This window comes from Acipenser ruthenus, chromosome 4, assembly GCF_902713425.1.
Source record: "Acipenser ruthenus chromosome 4, fAciRut3.2 maternal haplotype, whole genome shotgun sequence".
Taxonomy (NCBI): Eukaryota; Metazoa; Chordata; class Actinopteri; order Acipenseriformes; family Acipenseridae; genus Acipenser; species Acipenser ruthenus.
The window spans coordinates 55,051,112-55,064,665 of NC_081192.1; the positions used below are offsets into that span (position 1 = coordinate 55,051,112).

The 13,554-nt window shown below is 37.2% G+C and overlaps 1 protein-coding gene across 8 annotated transcripts in view; it reads right to left on the reverse strand.

Moving 5' to 3' along the window:
- fars2 (phenylalanyl-tRNA synthetase 2, mitochondrial) overlaps window positions 1-12,357 on the reverse strand; it is a 227,398-nt gene extending 215,041 nt beyond the window's left edge. For 4 of the 8 annotated variants that reach the window (XM_059022561.1, XM_059022569.1, XM_059022568.1 and 1 more), the window contains exons 1-2: window positions 12,108-12,233; window positions 6,610-6,691 (exon numbers count right to left, since the gene is read on the reverse strand). The gene's annotated coding sequence lies outside the window, so the exon portion shown is untranslated. Of the gene's footprint in view, window positions 1-6,609; window positions 6,692-12,107; window positions 12,239-12,273 lie in introns of those variants that run through there. The other 4 variants (XM_059022567.1, XM_059022563.1, XM_059022564.1 and 1 more) reach the window with 4 other exon arrangements.
- Between the last annotated feature and the right edge of the window lie 1,197 nt (window positions 12,358-13,554).

Consider the following 13,554-nt stretch of genomic DNA (forward strand, 5'->3'; position numbering starts at 1 on the left):
ATGGGCAGTGTTAGGTTTGCGCCACACATAGCACTTTGAGGTTTGGCCAAAAATCTCTATCTTGGTCTCATCTGACCACAAAACCTTTTCCCACATCGCAGTTGGGTCACTCTCATGCTTTCTGGCAAACTCCAGACGTGCTTTCAGATGGTACTTTTTGAGTAACGGCTTCTTTCTTGCCACCCTCCCATACAGGCCAGTGTTATGCAGAGCTCTTGATATAGTTGACTGGTGCACCATTACTCCACTCCCAGCCACTGAACTCTGTAGCTCCTTCAAAGTGATTGTTGGCCTCTCTGTGGCTTCTCTCACAATCTCCTTCTTGTTTGAGCGCTGAGTTTTGAGGGACGGCCTTTTCTTGGCAGTGCCTGGGTGGTGTGATGCAGCTTCCACTTCCTGATTATTGATCCAACTGTGCTCACTGGGATATCCAAACACTTGGATATTATTTTGTACCCTTTCCCTAATGTATGCATTTGTATTACTTTATCTCTAACTTCGGTAGAATGCTCTTTGGTCTTCATTTTCCTTCAGATTCACAGACTGACCAATGATCCTTCAACAGTGGGGTTTTTATACAGAAAATGTGACAGCAATTTTAATGGTTCACAGGTGGAGGCTAATGTTAAGGTAATTGTGTCCTCGTTAGGGCAATTTCTTTCATCGGTGTAAACTGGGAGCTTCCACAGCACAGGGGTTGAATACTTATGCAAGCAAGATATTTCAGTTTTTTATTTTTCTTAAAAATATTTCCCAACATAAAACCAATGTCACCTTACAATAATTGATTTTGAGTTTCAGTGTTTTAAAATAAAATATTAAACAGAACGAAATTTCAATGTACCATTTGTAATTCAGAAATATTTGAGAATTGTCCAGGGGTCTGAATACTTTTGCAAGGCACTGTATATATATATTATATATATATATATATATATATTCGTTTTTTCTTTGAGTGTGTGACAGTGACAATCATAAATCTACATACACAGGTACTGATCCACTGAACATTATTTTATTAATTTAATAAACATGAAAAATGTAGCAGTATGATAATGTTCCTTAAATCAAGTTATTATCTTGAATTTATTTATTTATTTTCTTCCAAATATGATGCAAAAATAGATAATAGTATGTCTAAAATATTTCACATCATTTGATTTCATCAATTTATTATTGATACTCTGGAAGAGGTAACTGTTTTAATGTTACCAGGTCAGACAGTGTTCAGATAATTTGGGAAAGTGTGACCCATTTTATCTGTTCCAGTATCTTCACTACAACCAAATTGATCCAAGCGTTTACATGGGGTGCGCCCTAACTTCTGCTTTAATATGTATGGCTAACCCAAGTGTCAAGGACTTGGATAAATATCAATAAATGCCAGCTCCATACACACTTTAATATGAAGTACATTTTCTATATTCAATAATCATATCAATTAACATCCTCCATGATCATAGAAATGTCTCCATATTTGCAGTTATCGTGCCTATCTAACTTAATTTCATAAACCTCCTGTTCTTCCTAACCCTTACGTCATTAAAGACATTGGTCATTAAGAAAAAAAGTGAAGCAAAAACTGTATAAAAGAAACATTATCTTTCTGAACATTCTGTTAAAACAGCATTAACTGTCTCCATTAGTGTAAATCCCCATACGGCTTTCATTGTATTGATTTCTTTAAGCTTTGTTATGTGACTTTAGTGTTACAATTGGCCTAACTAACCATAACCAAGCTACTATGATGCTTATTTGATAGTATGTTTTTGGGTTGTACAAATAAACAAAGAATGGCTCTGTTCACTTCCATATAACAAGTGCATATTATATTGCAGAATATTTTTTATTTTTTAAATTGCTACTTTGGTACCTGGTTTGTTAGTTTTACTTCAATATGGGAAGAAAAGGTATTTATATATCTATAATAATAATAATAATAATAATAGATTGTCTGCGGTATAGATGATCAGTTACACCTTTAATACACAAGAATAATATAGCCTAATCATTTATGTTCTGTTGCCTACTGCAGTAGCATACCATAGTAGTTGCATTATAGGAAACTCCAGTGGTTTTGCATCAGTGGCGTGCTGTGACAAAATGGACTGGGGTAGCAGATTCGTCGCAACCCCCACCCCCCTCCTTTTTTTAAGTGGCAGCTACCTGTAAGCCACAGATACCTTTCATACTTTGAATTCTGAAAGTGCCGAGTATATCCTTTCCCTTCCTGTGTTAGCTCGGGGATCTGTGGTGTATATCTCCCTTTTTTAACAATCTCCAATTTTTCAGAGAAAGTTCTCCTTGAAAAAGCATTCGTAACCAAATCGACTTTTATGTCTCAGTTTTCTCACAATTTTTTTTTTATTTTAGTGTAAAATAAAATTCAAAATAATAATGTATTATTATTAATAATAATAATAATAATAATAATAATAATAATAATAATATTAATTATTATTATTATTTCTTAGCAGACGCCCTTATCCAGGGCGACTTACAATTGTTACAAGATATCACATTATTTTTACATACAATTACCCATTTATACAGTTGGGTTTTTACTGGAGCAATGGTAAAGTACCTTGCTCAAGTGTACAGCAGCAGTGTCCTCCACCTGGGATTGAACCCACAACCCTCTGGTCAAGAGTCCAAAGCCCTAACCACTAATTAGATGTTGTAAAGGTATTTGTATTTATCAATGTATATTTATAAGCAATATCGTGCAAAATCCATCTATCCTCCTAACTGCAGTGCTAACCAAGAAATATTCATGTTTTGGGGTTGCTCACTAATGATTGGTCAGCTGTCAGAGCTTTGACTTTCCCATTGGTTGCTAAAGCAGGACCTTGCAGAGAATACACTGGGAGATTTATGGCCCGCCTCTGCTCACTCCTAATTGGTCGCCTGTCTAAAAAAAAGGACATTCTTCGACTCGCCTATCAACCTTCAACTGAAACGGAGAATACCCGCAACTGGTTTTTTCCTATCGTCTGGTCGTTGTTTTAGACTTATGCAGGGGAAATGCAGATCTCTTATTGGCTGATCACATCCCCTTCAGGAAACCCCTAACCTATAGTAAACCCTGCAAGTCATCTTGGGTAAAGGCGTCAGACAAATGTACAAATAATAATTAGAGTAGTATGTTTCATAGTATAAGCAAGCACACTGTACGCAAGTGAGTGGGGCAACGTAATGTCATTTGACTGACGGTTTACTTGGCACTGTCTGGTCAGCAGAGAATACCTTGAAGGTCCTGACGGCACACCAGTGTTTTGCATGGTATTGTTTTTTTTACAGGGGAGAGCCACTGATCCCAGGGTTCATCTGGTTGCAACCCAGACCTGCTTCATTGTAAATAAATGAGGAATGGTTTGCCAACAACACATATTCAATGAAGACAAATCACAGTGCTCTGCAATATAAAAGATCACTGTATTTTGAATGTATCAGTACAGGTTTGTATCATTCAGAAAGGGCCAGAGAGAGAGAGAGAGAGAGAGAGAGAGAGAGAGAGAGAGAGAGAGAGATAGATAGATAGACTGATGCAGTGTACCAACGCGGAAAGAGTGACAATGAAACTTCTGGTACAGCGGCCCCAAAGAAACAATGCGGCACCAGCTGCTGGAAAGATTGTCGGTACTAAATTGTATAATAAGAAAAGCGGGTACTGTAGGTGGGAATAAAAAGGAAAGGTTGAATAACTTTGACAGTTGTTATTATAACTTATAAAGACATGATACTGGCTTCTTGACTGTTTTAAGAAATGCTTTGTTGAGGACTGTTTTAAAAGTCGATTTTAATTAATTAAGCCTTCTCAACTGTTTTAGAGTAGGTTAGAAGTTTATTCTGTTATAAAATAACTGTTTAACCTCAGAGAAAGTATAGAAACACTCTTCTGGAACAGTAGCTGTTTGCTCCAGTTGATCTAATCTCTATTAGGCACTTGTGGATATTTCCTTGTTACAGTAGAATGTTAATCACTATGTGTGATAGAGAGAGAAAGGGTTGATGCTGTAAATCTCCCTCCTAAGGTATGTTGCCTCCTAGATGTGCCGCCTTGATGGTAGGTGGAAATCGGAAGGTAACCATATTAGGAGGGGCACGTAGTTGCAAGTACTCAGGATGACTCCATTGCAGTCAGCTGCGGGACAGCCCTCTATTGGAGAAACCATGGTGACGCGTTGATTGCAGGGAGGAGTTTTCTGGGTACAAAGGGGAAGCAGCTATGTCAGTACCTTCCCCTTGTGCTGAGAACGTAGAACGACCGGCCGGAGCTGGTGTTTGTTTTCTGTTTTGTATTACGTGTTTTTGTTTGTGTTTTCATAGAGGAGCAGGAGGACGGGAGGCTGTAGCCGGGGAGAGCCAGCTTTTACCCCAGAGCACGCCCCTCACCACACAAGCACAATACCGCACAGCACACACACCACGATCCCCGGAGGAATAGAGCACAGTTTACATGCACGGAGGATTGTGGCTAACGGAGTGTCTTTTGTTTACCTTTTTGGACCCAGAACCTTTTGTTATTTTTGCCCCAATACCATCGTTGGTAGCGGGGCTTATTATTATTTTCGTTTCTGGATTATTATTGATTGTAAATTACAAATACAATATTTAGTCAAGATATACAAACCTCCAGACTGTGGCTGATAAACCACTGAAATCTCAGCAGCAAACCAATCTCTCCATGTAGCTTAATCAATAGTTTATGGATAAATTTAAGTTTAAGATTACAGCATCCTGATACTGAAAAGTATTTGAATAGAAAGGTATTTCTCTTATTATAATTATAGTACTAGTAACCTCTCTTTGAAAAATGAATTGATTTGCTGTTAAGAATTGTCTATCTTTGACCACTCATATTTTGTTTTCATTTGAACCATATGGGTAACCATATGAAACACATATTAATAGAACATTAGTAAAAAATAATAATAATAATAATAATAATAAAAAAAAAACAGGTAGAACGTTCCAGTTACATCTGCTGTAAACCCGGGTGGCCACTATTAGGGAAGTAAAATTGTAAACACCTTTTTGAATGCAATGTGCATTTATTTAATGGTATTGTTCTAATGATGTCTGACATCTTAAATTAGCATAGCCCCTCCTTAATTACCATAAAACAACACCCACTGGGACAGCTCTTAGACATTAGTTGTAAACCCATGTCAAAATAAAAAAGGGTCAGGTGGAGTTTTTTTCAGGAATAGTAGAGCTCCTATATGCTACCTCTATTTCTGTTGTAAATTCTGTATAGCCATTGTAAACTAGGTGTATGCCTAATTACTCTTTCCACCAAAAATAATAAGATTCTGTTTATTTTTTAACAAAACAATTTACGACAATCCTACAGTAGCTCCCCTGAAATGAAGTTGATCTATCAATGTTACATTCTGTAGATTACATTTTGCAATTCATACATCACTGCAAACGGTAAGTGACCTAACTATGTCTTCCAAAAGTGATGTCAATGGAAGATTTATGTGGATAATATTCCAAGTACAAGGTGTACCTATAACTAACCACAAATAATCCTTGTTTTCAACATGTACAATGTTCTTCTAAGCCTAGTCAATATGGGACAGAAATGCTGATTTACTGAAATGAAGATGTCTAAAATGGCCACTAGGCTACTGGGATAGCTACTTACAATCCTATCCTTGAAGGCAAATTCACACAGTGAAAAATAAACCATGTAGCACTGGCATCTAGTTTACAACAGCAAATCATGTACCATAAAACAAGTGAATCTGGGTCCTTGGGGTTCTGCTTCTCCTTAGAACTGAAATACGGTAGCAGATAGATACTGTAGCATGATAATCATATCTGAAGATCTCATATCAATGAAATGCAGAATGAGGAGGGTGCCTTCATATCACAGATTAACTTGATTCTGTTAGACCACCAAACACTTCAGAACATGCAATTGGTACCTATGGAAGCACAGCTCTTTTTAATTTTAGCAGAGAAAACGTCTCTCTCTATTATGGCAATGATAGTAATTACAATAATTTCTTCTGTCAAATTGTACACTGGAGAATACCTCCAAACAGCAGGCTTAGTTGACATAGTACAAGTCGTTAATAGCATCCAGATATGATGCTGTTTTTAGATGCCACAAATCAGCCTTTAGAAATTAGATCTATTGGAAATAAAACTGCAAGGAACTAATTAAATAACCTCTCAGAAGAGGTTTGGGAGTTTTATGTTTTGGAACTATCAGTTACATTAGGGATTATGATGTTTCTGTTGTTGAAGGCATATGCATGACTGTCCGGATTTTAAGGATTTAATTAAATTCAGTATCTGTCTGCGGTGCCACTATTTTTGGCATCCCGTACTAGAATCGTTACTTAGCTGTTAATGTCACTGGAGGTTTTACTCTGCGTTTCATATGACCTTTAAAAAATATGCACAGCTTACCCTATATGCAATACTTAAAATACTACACCATTTAATTTACTATATTAAAGTATTTTGGGGTATATACTGAAAGTGGATCCCTGGTGTAAACTGTTGAAATGCAGTAGTCGAATGCAATCAGTAAGCAGAATAATAACATTAAATAGTCTATTTTTTGGAGCAAAAGACAGAAGGAACTGTTACCTTACTTGAGGAGGTTCAAAGGAAGGTTGAGTTAAGCTTTTCTCTGCACGTAGCTGAGCTTGAGTGCAATTCAGAAAATCACCTGAGAAGATGAAGCAAGAGTACAAAATGAAGGCCAAGTTGAAGAGGCATGGCCAAAGTGGTGGGTTTACAACTTCACTTTAACCTTGTCCTGGAGGGGCCACTTACAAAAACCACGTTAGTGGAAATCCTGGCAATACACAAATGTGGAGCACTATGCATTTTGATTAAATTAACACATCCTCCATGATGATCCTTTTTCTCTACTTTTGGTCAGTTATAGTACATATTTAACTTAATTTCATAAACCTTCCATCCTAAAGCTCATTGAACCAGTATCAGGGTACAAATAATGGTAAAACTTTAGTGGTACTATTTTAGCCTCTTATTAATGGAAGCATGCTGTCAGTGAAGGGGAAAAGTTGAAAAAGCCTAATTTCAATAATTGGAGGCTTAGTTTAGTAGTTTGACAGCCATGTTAGGACAGCAACCTGAATGTCTCCCAGTTGAGACAAGATAGGAAGATAGTCTATTCTTAAGCTTAGATTACAATTTGTCAACATCTCAACCACGGTAGCAGAATGTCTAAAATCTTCTGGGCACAGACTACAAACCTTCCGGACACTAGGTCGGGGGGAGGGGTTGGGGGAAGAGAGAAATCCTGTGTGAGTGTTATTGTGGGTTGTATCTTAGACACAACACTGTTTTAAAACAAACATTTTGTTATTTATTACAAAAATGTTAAATATGCCTCTCATTTTGAGTGATGTTTTTTTAACACCAGCATTTTGAGTTAACTTAAATGTGCTGTGTAAATGATACCTGAGAATTGATTCCAGACAGAGTGCAAAAAAAAAAAATTAAACAGTATCGGGGGTAAGCTATAGTAAATATGACGTCAAATAAAATGATAACACTATATATTTAAGTTTGAAATGTAGGGGAGAAGTACAAACGGTAGTGTAAAATTGCCATTACACAGCAAATAAATAAGCTAGCTGATCGTGGGAATTATACATTTAAAATACTGTATTTATAATCTAAAACTTTTGATGGAACGAATAGGCCCCTATATAGAAAGGTATAACGCATTTAGCCAAATACCCACCGTCCCGATAATAGTAAATATGGCCCTAAGACTCTTGTGTTTTGTAAAGAAAAAAGTTGGGAGCTTACCTTTGTTTAAAATTTGTGTAATGAGCAAGCTCAGCTTGTCTCATTTCTTTTTTACAATAATCGCATTTCATCCACTCATTGTGCTGGGACAAACACAGGATTTTAATGTTCGGATATTCGCTCATAATTTAAATATTCGTTCTGATATTCGTTTGTTTTTTCAAAAAGTAATAAAAGCCACTATATTGCTCTGAACGCAGGGAGAGACAGCATAGCAGCAGGGGCAGGGGGCGTGGCCGTGGCACCTGTGTGTGTGCCTTTATTTTACAGCAAGACCTTACCATATGCAAGGCGTTAAAATAGAAAAATGTCACAGGAGTAATGAATACGTTGTGTAGGCCTTACTTTACCCCAGTGAATTAACTACAAAACAAAGGATGCCAAATAGAAGTTAACCTTATTTTGTTTATACCCGAAATAAATAGTACATAAAGTTGACAAAGCATTTTATTTATTTTTTCATTTTTTTCATTCCTTGCCATTGCCGTTTCTTCACAGTAAACAGTGGCCATCGACACGTTTTCATGAAGTAATAACATGAGGTTTACTTGTGCCTTTTTGTAGCTGAACAAGCAAACAAACTGAAATTTAACTTTAAATGCTTCAAATCAAACAAACATGAAAATGGCGTTGTAAGCGAAGGGGAAAAAAACTCACCGTTTTGGTTCTCGTTTATTACATTCCACATTTAAAAGTCACAACAAAATATATATAGTCTATATAAAAATCACAACACAAGATTTTCAGGAAGTTGGGTACTGTTAAGCAAGACATTTCAGTCCCATGATTCTGGCTCGCTCGAATGCAGCACAACGCATTTTTGTCCCATATGGCTTTCCAGGGAGCGCTCGCATAATCTGGTTTGTTTACTTTTTGCTGTCTAAAACTTTTAAATAGAGGCTCAAGAGCTGATGTGTTGATTGGGTTTAATTAATATATATATATATATATATATATATAATTTATTTGTATCTTATTTGCTTGGGAGGGCTCCCGAGTAGCGCATCCGGTATAGGTGCTCCGCGTGGAGTCCAGGATGCGCTCTATAGCCTGGACATCGCCGGTTCGAGTCCAGGCTATTCCACAGCCGACCGTGGACGGGAGCTCCCAGGGGGCGATGCACAATTGGCTCAGCGCCACCCAGGGGTGGGGGGGTTTAGGTCAGTCAGGGTGTCCTCGGCTCACCACGGACCAGTGACCCCTGTAGTCTGGCCGGGCACCTGCTGGTTTGCCTGCAAGCTGTCTGGAGCTGCGTTGTCCTCCGACACTGTAGCTCTTGGGTGGCTGCATGGTGAGCCCGCAGTGTGAAAAAAAAGCGGTCGGCTGACAGCACACGCTTCGGAGGACAGTGTGTGTTCGTCTTTGTCCTCCCGAGTCAGCGCAGGGGTGGTAGTGGTGAGCTGAGCTTAAAAAAATAATTGGCCATTCTAAAATTGGGAGAAAATAATAGGCAACGACTAAATTTATATATTTATATATATATTTGTTTGAATATTAGGATATTTGTCCCAGCACTATCCACTCATGACTTGGATGTGACATTTTAATTGAAATTGTACCAAAATATGAATATAAAGAAATGTATTGCTTGTATTGTATTGTATATATGTATGCATTATTGTGGTTACGTGTTGTTTGCGAGTACAGGGCATGCAGGGTAAAAAGAAAAATAACATCATGCTTTATCTTGTTTATGTAAATACAACCCAAACAGAGCAGAGCATGACAATTAAAGTGAAAAGTACATTTGTTTTTTAGTGACAATGCATCCAGACTTGAACAATATGAGCCCGATAACCACGGTTCCGGTGGGGGGGAGGGGGGAGGTCTGGTGACTCCTTCGCATCCCTATCGGATGCTGGTGAAAGTCGAAAACCATGTAGCTCCTGACCAAATACTTCGGTGCCCATTGTGCAAGTGGACATTCTGCAGCCCTGATCTCAACAATCAAACTATATTTGTAAGAGGGAAAACAGAAGAATGTGGTTTTGTGCCACACTCCCATTAAAAAAAATACATGCAAAGTTTGATGGCAATAATCCAGTGCCAAAGGAAAGTAGGGGTTAATTTGATCTACCCATACTCCTCCAAGATAACTCACAGCTGAATTTCTGGAGCACTTTACAGCACTGGAAAATCACCTAGGAATACATCAGACATCTATTTTTAACAACTGACAGTGGTTGATGCAGGGATCCAGGTTGATTCCCCAGATCAGTAAATTGCTCTAAAATAAAATCCAGCTGTGTCTTATCCCAGAGCTGGATAATTATTTATAAAGTACCATGACACAACAATTATTAAAAAATAAAAAATAAAAGCCTTCCTAAATTTCTGTTGTTACAGGATTTTAATGGACTCCTATTTTGTGATTCAATGTCACATCTTACAGTATGAAAGACAACAGGTTCAATTGCCTGTTCTTCTGCAAGCCCCTCAGGGAAATTCCGTAGCACGATCCTAATCTCTACTAACCAGAAGACAAATAATGTCACCCCCTAATGAGCTCTGCAAAGGAAATCAATGAAAACAGCAACATTTTGTGCTAAGTGAAATGGATCACAAACGCTGGGAGCATTATGGTGCTCACATAGCACTGTATTAACAGAAAAAGTTGCTTTGTTGTCCTCTTGTCTCTAAGGCTCAGTAACATCAGTAATATACTCTTGTAACTTACAGGGGTGTAAATCAAAAGGTATGCAATCTCAAAACACTGTCAGTTCATGATATCCACAATACTGGGCAGAGTTTGGCATTTGGTAAATTACATAATAAACAGCATTTAGTTATCCACAGTAGAACTGCAAGCTGTGGGCAACTTGGGGGCAACGGCCAGCCCTTCAGGTTTCCGCTGAAAACTCAGTGCACCTGGACAGTAGAGGCCACTGTAGCTTGTAAAAGTGAAGCAGTCCCTACCGTTTTTACCCCCCCCCCCCCCCCCAAACCCAATGTGACACTACCTGTTGGATTTCCAGACAAGGCCGTCAACATGGGATTTCATATATTTTTTTTAATTAGGTCTCAGTCCTAAAATTCTAGGTAATGCAAAACTTTTGTCCATAGCTGTACAGTGATGTGTACAATGTAGCAGCATGATTTATTTTGTGTTACCGGTAGCCTATAGGCTAAAGTAAAAATAAAGTGCACTAGGGCTGGCATGGAGTTTGCTATCTTCTGAGCCCACAATAACAGATACAATGATACCACTTCATCACAATTATTTAAGGAATGAACATTATTGATCTTGTTTTAAGGTCATACAGACCATCTTTGCCCTACAACTAGACCACTTCTCTGGAAAAAGTTACCTGCTTCTACAGGATACCAATTTTTGGTTGTTTTCAATAGCTGAACAGGTAGCTTAAACTATACTGTACATAAAAACTACTCTTGACTGGAAGCCTGCTTTATAACAATAGCTGTGTATGAACCATTTTTTTTTAAAACAGATTAATGTTAAGTTGCAGTGTCCACAATATTTTACATTGCTCAAAGATAGATTAAGCTGGGGAGACGTTAGCAGTAGACTATCATTCATCGATAACTAAGTGTGTTTTTTTATTATTATTATTATTATTTCGTTTTAAATCCAGTTTGCCAGAATTCTCTCTATTTTTTTTTTTTTTTTTTTTGACAATCGTTAGTTCTTTGATCTTTTTTATTTTTATAATATACTCTAATTTGGGATATAAAGATATTTCAAATACAACACTTTGGATCTAATTATATTATATGAGTTGTATTAGTTTCACTATAATGTTGTACAGTAGCTGCAATCAGACTGTGTGACCTAAATCACAGGAAGTGCCAGGGAGCAACAATTGCTCATTTAGCGGGGCGTCATAGCAAGTTAACGTGTGTGGTTGCTCACGCTCATATTGACTTGGATGTTAGCTTTGTTTATATCACTATAGAAAAAAATATATATATATGCGTATATATATATATATATATATATATATATATATATATATATATATATATATATATATATATATCGACACATATTCATAAATTGAGTTATTCATGTATTAGCTGCCTTCACATGCATTTCACGTAATGAAAACATATTAATAAAAAAAATGCAGTAAGTACTATTGTTGACGCTTGTATCAGAAGTCGGTGGAATGTGTTCCGTACTATAACGCCCGGTGCAGAATCACCGACGCTGCCTAGTAGTATTCCGTGCCGCACTAAGTTTCAGATGTTCTAGTTGTGAAGAAAGGCAAAAGACACACTTGTGTTTCTCAACAATGCAAAACTCAACAACATATTCAGCACAACTAGAGAGCTCCACTCACCTTGTTTTATTCTGGAAGTGCCCACTGTGTGTGCCGCTAAGCAGACCTCACATTTGCCTCTTTTTTTTCCAGCGCCATTTTATAGTACAGTCGAATTATAATGTTAAAAATAATACATAATTAGTAAACAGTATTATAATAACTACATACAAAATATCATAACTACCTGTGAAAGAATAGTTTTCACAAATATTTAATCAGGCCATCACTGTGTAAGCTGCTTTCCTGGGTCCTGCATGTTGAGGTCGTTGGTTTGTTTGCAAGATGGCAGCCTCCAGCTGAACTCAGGTGATTTCTCTGTACTGATGTTGAAAGAGAGCAATAATTTCCCTGCTTACAACTATAGGTAACAAGTTGTGTATAATATCGCTAACTACTTGAAGAAAGCAAGTCGAATGTCTTGCATTAAAATATGCTGGTTTAATTTAGCTTTACTAGTGGTTGCGTGCAAACAGCTACAGTGCTTGATTACATTAATTGATTAAGAGTGCAGAAAGGCTTACTAATGTAAATATTTATTTTAAAAAAAAATGTATCAGCAAGCCACACTAATATATAACCTATCACGCTGTATATAGTGTACAGGACCTACACAATTAGATACGGCAGTGTATGTAAAATAATATCCTACTGTATAGAATCAAAGTTTGGTATTGGTACATTTCAGAAAAGATTAGTAAATGTACTCATTTCAGTTTCAAACAAGATGTACAGTAACACAGTGAATGACTTGATTGTTAAGTATTTTTGTCATTGTGTTCATAAATCTACCAAAGTTTTTCGTTTGTCAGAAGCATCTGCTGCCCTAAGAATCATCCACATTTATGCACATTATTACATTATTTCATTATTTCTTGTTTAGCTTTACTGACAGCTTACACGAATAGGCTGAACCAGCTTGGTTGTCACTTGTGGGGATATATTCTTTCAGACCTTACATTTGAGGTATGACACAGGCCCGGTTTTTGGGATGGAACCGCATAACAGTCTCGCGTTTTGATTGGTCCATGTCTGTCACATGAATACGTCGTCACACGAGTGGAAAAGCGTGCAGGCATTTTTAACATTGTGATCAGAGAGAGAGAGTGATCTGCTTTCCACAACCTTACCATTAAAATATAATCTGGTATTACACTGTACTGATATTACAAACTATGAGGAATTACTTTATATAAATTATCATGTTATGCACGAATGTAAGAATTGGCTTTCTGTGGTGGTGTACTTTTTTCTTTCAAGTAGCATATATCTATAATCGTTTTTGCGATATATTTTAATATAAAACATATACGCTATTGCAGTTTTGTTACAGGATACATTAGTTTATCTCTAATGTAATCACAGTTTTACATATAGACTGCCCCTGTTTTCATTTACGTCCCAAATTCTGGGCCGCTTTGCTTTTCAGATAATGTCCCAAATTCTGGGTCGCTTTGGTTTTTAGATA